The sequence below is a fragment of the Toxotes jaculatrix genome, chromosome 17 (genome assembly GCF_017976425.1).
Source record: "Toxotes jaculatrix isolate fToxJac2 chromosome 17, fToxJac2.pri, whole genome shotgun sequence".
Lineage (NCBI taxonomy): Eukaryota > Metazoa > Chordata > Actinopteri > Toxotidae > Toxotes > Toxotes jaculatrix.
Genome location: NC_054410.1, coordinates 4,921,353 through 4,935,000, shown reverse-complemented (window position 1 = coordinate 4,935,000; position 13,648 = coordinate 4,921,353).

Genomic DNA, 13,648 nt, shown 5'->3' with positions numbered 1-13,648 from the left:
AAATGAACACACCATATCTCACTGGAATCCTCACACAAATGGAAATTTACACTCTAACCCTTCACATATGAGTGTGGTATTGACTTTCTCATCTAACTCTCCTAAATTAAATATAATTTTCAAAGCAGCCCGTGTCCTGGTGACATTGTGCCTTAAAATCTGACTTTTTTTTGTTTTTACATTTGAATGCAGATGATCTATTCGTTCAAATCTTTGTTTACGTTTTCCAGATCAAAAGACATAATTGACAGTGATATGAAGCACGTGTGCATGTGGCCAAATCAGAGATGAAAAGAGCAGACACTGTTATTTTTCTGTTCACGTTACACTACAACCGTCAGATCAGACCTGACACTTTTAGCTCTGGTGTGAATCTGTCTCTTTCTGTCTCTCTTTGCTTCCATCTGTCCTGTTATTTTCCGCAGCAGAACATCAAGCAAAGAAATCCTGTCTTTACATCTCTGTATTATAACTGATTTACGCCAAGCAGAGAGCGCAGGGTCGTGGCAGATGATGCCAAGTGTCGCTTTGGGGTGCCACATCCTTGAGCAGCCTTGTTAGGAGTATCTGTGCTGAGTCCAAATCAGCGTCCTTGACTGAGTCCTAAACTAAAACCTTTAGTATAACAACACATCTAGACTATTAGACAAAACAGGATAAAATAGAGGACGTGTTGCTCTGGTAAACAGACAAAGGGAGAGAATACCATGTTGTGCAGAGAAAGGAAAAGGAAAGAAGGGGCAAAAGCAAATATTTGCCCTCACTGTAGAGGTATTTGGGTTTCGGGCACCTGGTCCAAAGTCCAGAGACTAAAACTGATCTGAGAGCTTCTTTGCACTTCCCCAAACTCTGCCTGCCTGTCAAAATTGAAACAGGCAATACCCAGTGAGTGCAAACATAAATCCCAAGTCATCAATTTGACCCCACAGGTGTTGTTTGACCTTGGATTCCTACATGCGTGTCATTTTTGTTGCTGGGATGAAGAAAGATATGATGCTTTCAGTGTCTGCGCGGAGGATTATAAATCCTGTTGACGCATGCCGTCAAGGCTGGGAAAGCTTTCCCACCGTTCGCTGTCAGAAATACTACACACACCGATATAGACGAACTCACTGTCCTCACACACATTTGACTCCCTGCGTGTTGTGTCTCCACAGGCAGAGATAACACCGGTGCCTGGGATTGGAGGGGAACGGGGAGGACGCAGGATTAAATTTACTGAGACGGGGGTTGGTTGGTGGGTGTGTGAAGTTTTCGAGGATTACACAATGAATCAGCACAATTACTGATAAGAGGCGAGTCTTAAGTCCTAATGTTAATACCACCACGGTATATTTATGTAACAGCCCTACTTGTCATGTTTATATGACACCTAAAGTGGAAATATTTGTGCTTTTAATCCTCCTACTCAGTGCTATTCTTAGCAGAAACAGATTCATAACCCTATATCACATGAACCCTTTCTTATTGTTGTTCTGTATTGTTCATGTATCGTGGTTCCAACACTTTGAAAGTGTTAAATTAAGATTAAGATATGAAAAGGAAGGGAAAAAATGTTCTGGTATTGCAGTGTAGAGCTATTTAGTTCTAGTATTATGAGTATGATAAGAAAAAATGTAAGATCAGACCTTTATTTCACTCTAACATAACCCAGTTTAGCTGCTTAGCTTGCATCCTCATTGGTACAGTGTGTTTCACTGCACTGCTTGGTTACTGCTCCACCTACTTGCTGGAGATGCAAAGAAAAATTCCACACTGAGGGACAGTACAAACCTGAACTGACCTGAACTCAACTGATACATACATTATGTCATGCAATAAAAGAACTTTATAAAAGACACACTGCACTCATGCACTTAACATGATTTCGTAATGCACACGTCTCGCCTCAGTCTTCTGAATTCTCTGTTTCATATACTGAAAGGCAAAAGAAGTAAGCATCTCTGTCCCTCAGTTCATGTAGAACAAAAACAGAGTGTGTGTGTCTGTTCTCTGTTGAGACATTGATTTAGCGCTGGGGGGACAGGAGCTGAGAGGTCAGGCTCTTTTAGTCTCAGAGGGACGTATTGAGTGAAGGGACTGTCCTGTGCTGCCTGCTCTCCAGAGCGCAGAGCATCATGCGCTCACACAAAGGCTCAATGTTTGCATCTTATGCATCCCTCCAAATGTGTCCCACACGGTCCGGTCCGAGGCTAAAAATAGCAGACTGGATGAAAGGTTCTGAGGCCCTCAGGGTGTGCGAGAGAGGCACGCTGGTCCTGTACATTCACTGTACATTCAAAGGTTTAAAGATCTGTACTGCTGGGAACAATGTGTAGGACGCTAAAAGGGACAAAAAACAAAGGGACAGCTTTGCCACAGAGGCGAATGAGTACAAGCAACTGTGGTTTAGCATACTTCAGCCCCCATTAACTACAAATTGGACTTACTTGCTTTAGAAGCATGCCAAATCTTCAGATTAATTTCCTTCTTTCCAGGCAGCCATTATTCTCTGTTTAAGTTAGTTCTGCATGAAATTAAATTTGAAACTTTATTAAGTGAGGGAATTTGTTAAAGCAAACATTATTATTATTATTAAATAACCAACCAAAATGTAATGATAGCTAAACCCTCTCTATGATTGGGTTGTAACTCAAAGAAATCTCAAGTCTCTCTGAGACTAAATGTTTTCCATTTCACAGCATTTCATCTGCAAATTACAGCAACCAGATAGAGGTTCATTGTCTTGCCTGAGGACACATGACTCTGATGGACAACCACTGCCTGTCTCAGACACCAGCTCATCCTGCTGAGCACACTAAACACTCAGTGAGGTAAAGACGTGATGGTTTGTTACAGCCAGTAATTGTGAGGAGACCTGACACTGACGGAGTGCAGGGTCACATCTGACATCAGGGAGTGGTGCTGGGTTAATGTTTACACTGTGGGTCTCCCCGCTGCCTGTCAATTACACTGCCGCCTGATTACATCATCTCCCACTGGGACCGGTGAGACATCCCAGCGTCTCCTCATGATTGGCCCTCTGCAGTGGGCGCACTGTCCACGCCACAGCCCAAGATGCTGTGAGTTAAAATGTGAACTGCGGAGCCATTGTCTCTCTCTTTCTGTCTCTTTCTGTGTCCCTCTCTATCTCTCACTCTCTGCGTTATGATTCAACATAGCTGCCAAGAGAGTTCAGTCAAAGTTAACAGCTTTGCTTGCTCTGCGGCTGCCTGCCCCGCCTCGATAGCAGACAGTAATCTCAAGATTGACCGAGGCAATAAAATACTAGTGTGGCCCAAAGCAGTCCGGTTTGACTGCGAGTCTCACATTGTTTTGAGCCCGTTTTTACCCTTCAGGTAAGGTTTCACTTACTTGAGTGGGATGTTACATAATCTCAAATCATTTCTCAATCATGTGTTTTCATTGGAATTGTTTGAAAGGAAAAAAATATAGATTGGCACCAGGTTTATCCTTTAAACACCTGACATGCTGTGTAATATTCAGGTTTGTGTCACCAGTGGTCTAAAAATGAATTATTAGATGGAAACGTACACGTCAAAGATGAGTCTATTTGTTTCACTCACACTGGATGTGAGTACCGGTGGGCTTTAGGCGTAATTGGTTTTTATTTCAGTTAGAGACACCAGTGGCTTTTCTGCTTTTTTTCACGACAGCAAATGCATATATTATTACACTAAAAAAGTGAACAGGGGATTTTTGTAGGAACAGAATGCAACATAAACAGGCACTTTGTATGCAGTGAGTCAGACTGGGGCTCACATTCAAAACAATCCACTGTTCACGGCAACCAAATGCTGCACTTTCTAACTGCGAAATTGCAGAGTTAAGTTATTCTGCTTTGAGCAGTTCAACAGCTTTCTCTCTTTGGGCAGACGGGGAAAGATTTTAGGGCCAAATTCATTGATATTTTATGGCTCTTGCTTCAGCTCCATCTTCTGTATAACTTTTATTTTCTTCCAGAAAAGATGCCCTGTTTTTCAGCTTGGCATTCTGCAGCAGGATCCTTTAAATAAAACCATTTATCATCGAGTTTTGGTTGTTCGGTTTGTTTCATACGGTTCAGTGTAGGCAGATAATAGTATTCATAGGCAATAAATGTCATCTAACAATGAAATTACCCGAATCGGGAAATCGCTTTTTTAATTATTCATAGTCAGCTTTCAGGAAGCTCTTTAGTCTTTTGGAAAAACAAAATGGAGGAGACAGTGAGGAGACACAGGAAGAGGAACTACAAAAGCAACACACTTTGTTCCAGATGGCCTTGGTTTCTACATGGGAGGATGTTGCCGTCAGTAATTTCACCTGTCATTACCCTCACAAATAGAACTCCCTGTTTAATCTGCATTTCCATCACTGAGTGCCTCTAATAGTACAAAAAATAGAGCTAATCGTTGGAAAAGATTGGCTTTTCATTTATTTAGAGACACACACATACTCTCACATACGGACACACACACTCTGGGCCCTCATACTTGAGAGTTTGTGATGGGCCTGTTCTGTCTTGTGGTTTTATCATTGGTTTTGATCTTTATTTGCAGCCTTTGTTCTTTGTAAAACACTTTTTCATGTTTGTTTAAAGTGCCTGAAAAATAAATCCGGCTTTGACTGGACTTCATTTATCGTACCGCTGTGTGAGATCTTACCCTCATTTTTACCCCATTACTCAAATCTCCCAAAAGGCCCGTTTGAAAGAAAGTCAATGACATGTCACATTTCAAAGACCTTCGTATTGATCGACTTGATCTAAGATTTTTTTGTGCTTCATAAAAATGAGCAACAGACCTCAGAAGACAAGCAAGGAGTAGTTCATGACAACGGAGCGCGATTAACAAACTCATGAGTGGAAGTTTCCTGGCTGCTCATCAGACGTAATGAGCAAACAGAAGAATTATGATTCTTTGGGTGAATGAAATGAACGTTGTGTGACTCATGCTGTGCTCTGCCACCTTCAATAAAGACAGAAGGAGGCTCGCCCAGCAGTTTCTCTCCCTGGTCTAAACAACATCCATATTGTCACCCTGACGATTAGCTCCAACTTTCCAGTAACTCCTGACACAGGCAAATTTTTTGTAATGTTTTTAGTTTTCATATTCATTTTACAGACTGGTTGAAATTAAGCGTGTGTCTGCTGAGGATTTTTAGAAACCTCCTTCTATCAAATCCACTCCAGAGCTTTTGCCTTAAACCCGGTTTTCCCTCTTAAATGTCCCTGTAAGTAACTTCAAATCTACATTAACAGATATTATTTTGGCCATGGACAGTAAAAACGAGCTGTAAACACTGACATAATATTACTACCTTTTAAGGTTGTGAATTTTCTAGCAAATAGTTTCCTATTTATACGTCCTATTTATATATTCTATTGTGTTATACTACTTATTTTTTAGTTTTTTTACCCACTTGTACTATTTTGTTGCTGTCCTTTAATGCATAGCCAATTGATCCACATTTAATACAAAAATATTAATACTGATTAATATTATTAATTAACAATAGTCCAGAAAATTGAGTTCCTAAACTTTCCGATTAAAACAAGTCCAAACTTCTGAACAACCGAGGCACACAACACACGAAGCAAAACAGAGAAGGAAGGTCCCTGTTTCAAAATAGAAAAACACACCTGAAGGTACATTCCCCGTACGTGATTAAACAGCATCCTGGTGTTGAGTCAGCCCTGCAGGCTCGTCAGGTGTTTATTACCGAGCTGGATATCCTGGCTTTTGATTGGCTCGTCACATTTTTTGTCCCAGTGACGCAGCTCTGAGTGTCCTTCTTCTGACTGAGATCAACATGACAAGACATGAGAGGGGATGACATGGTCTTCCTTAAACATGAATCAGTTAGTAGTATCCAAATTTGTATGAAAGTTTATGATTCAACAGTGCAGGTTAATTATTTGTCTAAGTATATTTACCTGCCTCATTCTTGTTTGTGCTTGTTCAGTCATACCTCGTACTCAGCTACCTAAACTGCTGTCGTACACTATAGACCCCAGTATAACTGTGTGTGACAGGCTGTAATTACAGCCCTGCTACCTGTTTATTTGTTTTTAAAGGCTTATTTTTTACAGCTTTTGCTCTCCATCGTAAACGTGCTTTACTGTATCTGGCAGGATGGTGTTTGGTGGGATACAAAGATCAACAAAGGGAATTTTGTGAGCTATTAATCCCCCGCAGGTCGGTCTGTTTCCCTGTCATCCTGTAATGGGCTAATTAAGGAGAACAGTAACCCGTGGGAGCGCCACCCACCTTGTGTGCTCCGCGCTGTGAGCCATGCTTGTTGTCTATATTAGGATGTTGAGTTCAAAGCAGGTTTTCTTATGTTAACGACATGGAACAAAGTACTGGACCAGGTTTCCAAAAGAATCTTGTTTCATTAGAAGCCAGTAGGAAAGGATCATCTTAGTGTAAATAGGTTAATTAGTGTTAATTAGCAGCAGCTGCGGAACATTGTCACTTCAGTTTTGTTTCATACTATACTGGCAGAAACTGAGTAAAAACTTTTTTATTCTGAGGTGTGTCTACTGTCTATTATATTTTCTTTTTCACTGAGTACTAGTTGAAAATATTAATTATAATAACAGTAATAATAATATCTTTTATCTAAGAGTTTTTCTTGATTTTTCTTCAGTTTTATTCAGCTCTGTTTAATCTTTTTCTTCTATCCTGCATTATTGGAATTGGTTTTATCTGTTTCATTATAAACTCTATTGATTTTATAATTTGACGATTTTAATTTGAACATAGATTTATAGATTCTTGAGCGATGGATCGACAGTGTTGGTGAACTGGTCAGCCACTTTGGTCCAGATGAAAATCAGACATCAGAATGAAGGGCCCCACATCATTTACGTGTGATTCGTCACTCGCCACCTTTACTTTTGGAAACCTCAAACACAAGAGGAATCCAAGGGTCTGTTGTAGTTTCTCCTCTTTACACACATTAGGCAATGATTAACTGGTGCCTTGTTTCCCCTCTGGGAGCAACTTCACCTCCGGCTTTCACTGTGTGATCTCGGGCTGTGCGCTCCCCCCCTCCCACCATCAATATAATACTTCAGTGATCAAACCCTGAACCCCCACCTCCTCACCTCACACATAGCCCCCCCCGTCAGCCAGTCGGCTTCAAAGCACCTGTAGACCAGCTCCTCCCTCCTCACAACCACATTAGTCTGTCTGTCCTGTCTGAAAACTAATTCTTACTGGCTGTCAGTCTTTTTTTTTCCTTCTCAGTGTACAGTGTGTGCATTAATGAAAGCCTTTGAAGTCTGGAAAACCAGCTAAATGATGAGGTTCAAGGAACTTTTACTACAATAACTAATAGCTTAACACCACTGCCTAACAGTTTTTATAAATCTAGATCCATTTCTGTTGCATTTCACCTTTTCCAAAAGCTGAAAATTAGTCCTTCCCAAATTAAAGGCCCCCAACTTTACTGTTTTGGTTCACTCACTCAACCCCTGCAGGCAGCTGCTTTCCGCAAACAAGCTGTAAAACCTACTGTACACTTCCTGTTCAGCACTAAACAGCAGACAGACACAGTTATCGACCGGCTCATGAACAGAGGGGAGCATTTTCAGCTAAAGAGGCAGATATTTTCCCTCAGGAGTTGGAAGAGACCAAAAACAGAGCCAAAAATAAGTGAGTGAGTGAGACTGCCAGAAACATGAAGCCACATAAATTATGATGTGATTAATTATAAGGTGATGATGTATCAGCATTTACAACTTATTTCCTACCACGCAGCCAAAATCATCTTTTGCAAGTTTAAAATCTAAGTTTAAAAGTACATCTGAACATACACATAACCCGTTTATCTGTTTAGACTGTTAGACTTTGCTGTTTAGACTATGTTGGCAATGACACCCTGCCACTGTTGCCTGTAATGTTTTCTTTCAATCACCACAACTCAGTTTGTGGTAAAGAGTATTGTTCGATTGCCGCAGGCTACTCTCGTCACGTTCTGCCTATTTTTTTTTCAGCCGGTCTGGCACCAGATCTGGAGGCCTCAGAGTTCTGTAAACAATCATCGCTTGTAGAAATGTTTACAGCTTTTCCTTGAAAAACATAGCTCATTGTGTCCCTGCTGCTCCTGATAATCATGCTGTAGGTCACAGTGCCTGATCTGAAGCTGGCTGAGGTCATATACTTCCTGCTGATTGTCAAGGAGATCAGTGTGGTTGCTGTGATAAACTGGGTCAGGAAACTGGTAGACTGGGAGTGTTGAATGGAGCTGGAGGCAAAGGGGACTGGGAATATGGTCAGGCCTGGAGTTGAAAATGATAATGGCAGTGGAAATAGTAATAGCACTGGGAATGGGAACAGGAGTAGGAATGATGCTGATTTCTCTATCCACAATGCTTGTCTCAAAATAAGATTTATAGCTCCAAGTTCTCTGTAGCTCTGTGACTTTATTCGTTTTTTTGGATCAACACAAAATAGGCTCTGAGCAACGGAAATGAGTATGTGTCGTGCCCTCCACTTTTCTATTTCAGGGCTTTAACGGTGCAATTTTCTCCTCCTAAAACAAAAGCCTGCTTTTAAATGGTTGCTTTATCCTCTGGTGCTCCCAATTGCTTGGCTGACTGAGGAAATTCCCCGTCGAAACTCAGACGTAAACCACCTGCTTTTATGCTAAACACAGCCACAAGACAATAAGAAGAAAACTGCAGACTGAGACAAGAAGGGACAAAATCTCATCTGATGGTCAAGGATAAGGAAGATTAAATCCATTTCAGCGTAGGCTCAGGGACAGTCCTGAAGACAAGGGGGGTGCATTAACTTTGCTATCTCATGGCTGAACTCCCGTCTTTGGGACCTCGTGGACTCTACAGACACAGTAACACATTACAAACAGCCCCTGGAACGACGCGTGGAATAAACACTGTGCCTAAACAGAACCAGATGTTCCTCCAGCTATGAACTGGAGAGCGCTGTGATCCTGCTCTGGGCTGGGCTGATCCCCAGCGTCACCGAGGCAAACCAGCTCCAGCTTTAGGCCTTAGCAAAACAGCTCTCTTCCTGTGCCTCACAGGAGCGACTTTTTCCTATTCTGAGAGGCCTTTATTCTGTAATGTATCCATTTCATTTGGAGAATATTAAGGCTGCAAGAGACTGAAGTGATGTCTCTGAAGTGACCCAGTGACCACGAGGTCTGTTACTTAAGCAGAAGTGCGTCATCGGGCTTTAGCCTTGATGTGGCCTGAGCTTAAATATTTTTTTGACTCAGGCCTGAACATTTACTGGACGGCAAATTCAGGTTACAACCTGCGTCCAAAGTAAAAAGACAAAGACAAGACTGAGCCTACAGCCGGAACCGTGCCTCAGGGAGGCTGTAACTAGGCACAGCAGTGCTTTGAGCTAAATGCTAATGTCAGCATGCTAATGTGCTAATGTTTAGGAGGTGTAGTGTTTACCATGTTCACCATTGTAGTTTAGCATGTTTGCTCACAAAATATTGTAACTGAATGTAAAGTTTAAGCTTAAGCTGAGGGGAAATTTGGTTTATTTTATTATTAGTTTTAGCATAATATAAAGAAAAATCAAGTGAAATTACTTTCTCAGTTTTAAATCTAGCTCAAGTTAGTTAAACTTAACGTTAGCTAACATCGCCACTGGACATACCTGACCATTTAAAACTGTAAAACCACATGGAAACAATGTGGTATTTCCATTTCCCCATTTACTTACATAGTGTTCACTTGTATGTACATTTGTTACTGAACCCAAATGGCAAAATACAAAAAGCACGTTACAAACTCTAAGAGAGCAGGCCATTACTGTACGAGGCTTGGCTTTTACTGAGAACTGTTCCTTCATCGCCTACTGTACCATGACAAAGCTAAAGGTTTTTTTTTTTTACTGTAATACAAATGGAATTCTGTACCACAAGCACAAATGAACAGCTTAATTTTGAGTCTAATAGATAGTCTGTGGGTTTGGAAGCTGGGGTTTGACCCGCGGAAAGTGCTGCGTATGTAGTTAACATCAGCATGTGAGACGGCCACTCTCCAACCCACCGGTTGTGTAACAGCAGGCTCGGAGCTGCGGCAAGTCTCTATTTGGAGGGAATGGAAGCGGTTTCCTCCCATGGAACGAGGGTGGATCCAGTCAAGTCCATACGAATTTGGATGCACACTGTATTTCAAAACTTCATCCTGGGAACAGGAAAAAAAACCCCCAAACAAGCCAGATTCCACCCAGGAGGAAAATATTTGCATCATCTAATAATGCAAGCCTGAAACCGTAATGCTTGTCAGATGAATAAATGACACTGTGGAATGTGAAAATCTGTTGTTTTCAGTGAAAATATACATGGGCCATGGAGACTAATCCCACAAAGCTGTTGCCTCTCCAAACTTCCCCAGCCCAAGTTTTGAGTTTCAACAAAAGCATGTTCCCGCTGCCAAGATACCCATCAAGGTTTGCAACTCAAAATTTTATGGACTGTCATTAGTGCCTCAGGTTCACACTCTTGTGAAATATCAAGGGCCTTGTTTCTTCTTTTGAAAATCAAAACTTTGACTTTTGACTTCGACATTTCCTGCCAACTGTCTCCCAGAAATTACATTTACATACTAGTGTCTATCTCTATATAACTTTTACTGCCTGACTTATATTCACTGGCATTTTTTCAAGTCCTGTAAGTACATTTTTTCACCACACGGAAGTCATGGGAAGTGGTTGGGGTGAGTGGTGGGTGTATAAAATGCAGAACTTTGACACTGGAGATTGGAGCTCACATCCTGTGGTTAGGTTTAGACAACTGAAAGACTGGTAAAGATTAGGGAATAACAATAACTGTTCTATTACTTTTTAAGTTAATATGACAAACTTGTCAGCCAGCAGTTGTCTATTTACACATGCATCAAAGTCTAAATATTGAATTTCTATTTGAACTGTCCTGCATAGTGGCTGGACAGTTTGTGGACATTTGTTCAGTCCTCTTCTTGAATTGGGGGATATTGTAACCATCAGCAATTCACCAAGGCTTATTTTCACTCAACAGACTCAGACTGACCCGGCTTAAACTGACTTGTGTGTGTAATGTACACTGATTTCCGTTCGGAAAGAGCCATCTGGATGACAGGCGACATTACAGTAGCTTTAAAAATTTCCAGGAAGTGTGAAATTTGTTAGAAGTGCGACACCAAAGAAATGAATGGGAAAGACAAAGTGTGGTTGTGGTTACTGTGGGAAATAAGTGTTTGATGGTGTATCTTGTGTCAGAGAGTCCTAAATGCAAAGTTGGAAGTGCAGGAAAGGAATATGAGCCTCTCTCATTTTCCTCCTTGTCCTCCATTTGTCCTCGTCATGTTCTCCCCTCATCATTAGAGACAGACCACCAATAACAACACTTAACTTAATTCACATATAGCTGCGGCAGGGCTGATACCGTGCATCATCCCACATCAAGACGGGTCATAAGTTTGCTCCCCACCACAGCCAGTATGTCTGTCAGCAGCTATGAGCTAAATGGCTAAAATGCAAATGTGATGCCAAATAATTAGCCTTGTACAAATTCTGCTGCACTCTGATGAAGCTCTGTGTTCAGCCAAGATCTAAACCGGTTGGCGTAGAAATCTTCAAATAACCCTCTATTATCATTCCACTGCACTGGCACAGACCACAGAACAACAAAAATAACAAGAGTCATTTGGCTCCCAAACATCTCATGCATCTGTCGTGCATGCTGAGGCTTTGATAGTTTCTGGATCGCCCACAGAGAGAACCAGATTCCTTCTCTCAAAATAGCTGGCTGTTAAAGTAGATGATGTGTATAAATTTTCAGTCTTTTGAGGAGATGCAGAAGTGGGAATTTCCCACTTGTCATTTAATGTGGGAATGTAGGGAAACTGCAAATAAACATATGACACTGGTAAAAACAAATCACTATAAGAGGTCAGAAAAGGAAGATTTCCTTTTTTATTCCAAGGGTTAGAATTATGTTTACACCGCTCTCAGAAAAGCATCTCCTCTACGGCATTATTCTGATGAGCTGTTTTATAAAAAGACATCGTTTAATTTGAATTTTTACTTTTTCAGTAAGCGTAATGAAAAACTGCAGAGTTTGCAGTGCATGAACAACACATGCATTCTCATGCTTGGTTTTAGATGTGGGAGTGTCATATAAAGGAAATGGACAGTGACACAAACACAATATGGCTGATAGTTTTCCTAATAATCCACTATTGTCAAAGTGCATCTTTGACAATAGTGCAGCGCTCTGTTTGACCGGCATGCTGTCTCAACGTGTCTGTACCTGCAGGTGACTTTACTGAACAAGTGAACTGAGCCGGTTCAAACACTGAAGTCTGAGGTTTTGCTTCAGTGTGGTTTCTCTTTGTAAGCTACTAAGATTTGGGATTTATCCAAGTGACGCTCCTGTAAATACTTATGGTGTTTACAAAGTGCTTCCTTCTAAGCATAAAAGAAGAAAAATACCTCAGTGGCAATCCAAAATAAAAGTTAAGATAAAAGATCACAGGACAAAGCTCAAAAACATGTGAATTTATGCATTTCATAATTGATTTTTATGCAGAACAAAGCCAGTTTAGTGTGACCAGTTAAAAAAAAAGGAGCAAGGGTGAGTGATTGGGTTACTGTGCTGTCAGGGAGGGAGCAGGATGTCAGGAGAGCTGTGAACAGGTTACGGCCTGTCCTGCATTTAGAGATCTGGATCTAAGCTGACACAAAGGAATGTGTCTCCATACGGAGCGTGAAATCTGTGCGATGCAATCTGCTCCGTGTGCTCACAATGACGCCTAAAAGATGCAAAAAGTTCTTGATCTTTGTGGGGTGACGAGCTCAAATTGAACTTTTTTTGTAGTAATATTGTAACTGTGGTGGTTAAATTTCAGGTATGTTGAAAGAGAATAATAAACAGAAAGCAGTGCATGAGTTGTGGGTCTGATTGTGAACAGGTTGTGAACAGATGCTTTTCAAACATTTAGGCTGGGATTCATTAACTTTTAAAGTTTGATGTATGTTTTCACTTCATGTTCTTTGAGAGTTTTTTTCTCAGTTTGTGCCTTTACTTTTCAAGAGTTCAGCTTGTTATTAGTTTTGTTTATTTTGTTTTGTCAGTAGCTTCCTCAGCACTTTAGACAATACATTTCATTATGATAAGAAATATCAAATATATACTGTACATCATAAAGAAATCCAGTACAATAACAGAATAATCCAGAGTAGCAGTAACAAATGAGATTATGAGATTTAAAAAAAAATCCAAACGCAACACACACAGAAAATCCAAGATGTAAAAGTTCCTGAGTTGCTGCTTCCTTCAGACAGGAGGGAATTCTTGGAGGAGACGAACTACAACCATCACGGCCTGAACCCTCGCGACCTCAGCTGCCTGAGACTTGACCTCTCACCTGCTGCTGTGGAGCTGACTGTGGTATCAGAGGGCTGGAGGCGAGCCCCTTTAGTCAGGGGAAATGAATCTTCCACATGCTGCAGGAGGAATGTCATGGTCCAGACGGTCCAGAGTTCCCCCCCTGGGAGTTCAGGAATTCGGGCACCTGTGAAATTCCCTTTAGTCTGTTCGGGGGGGCGTCAATCCTCCTTAAGTGCATCTGCACGCGCAGCAGCGAGAGAACGGGAAGATGCTTCTTTCACTGGGAGTCCTTGAGTCCTGGTCT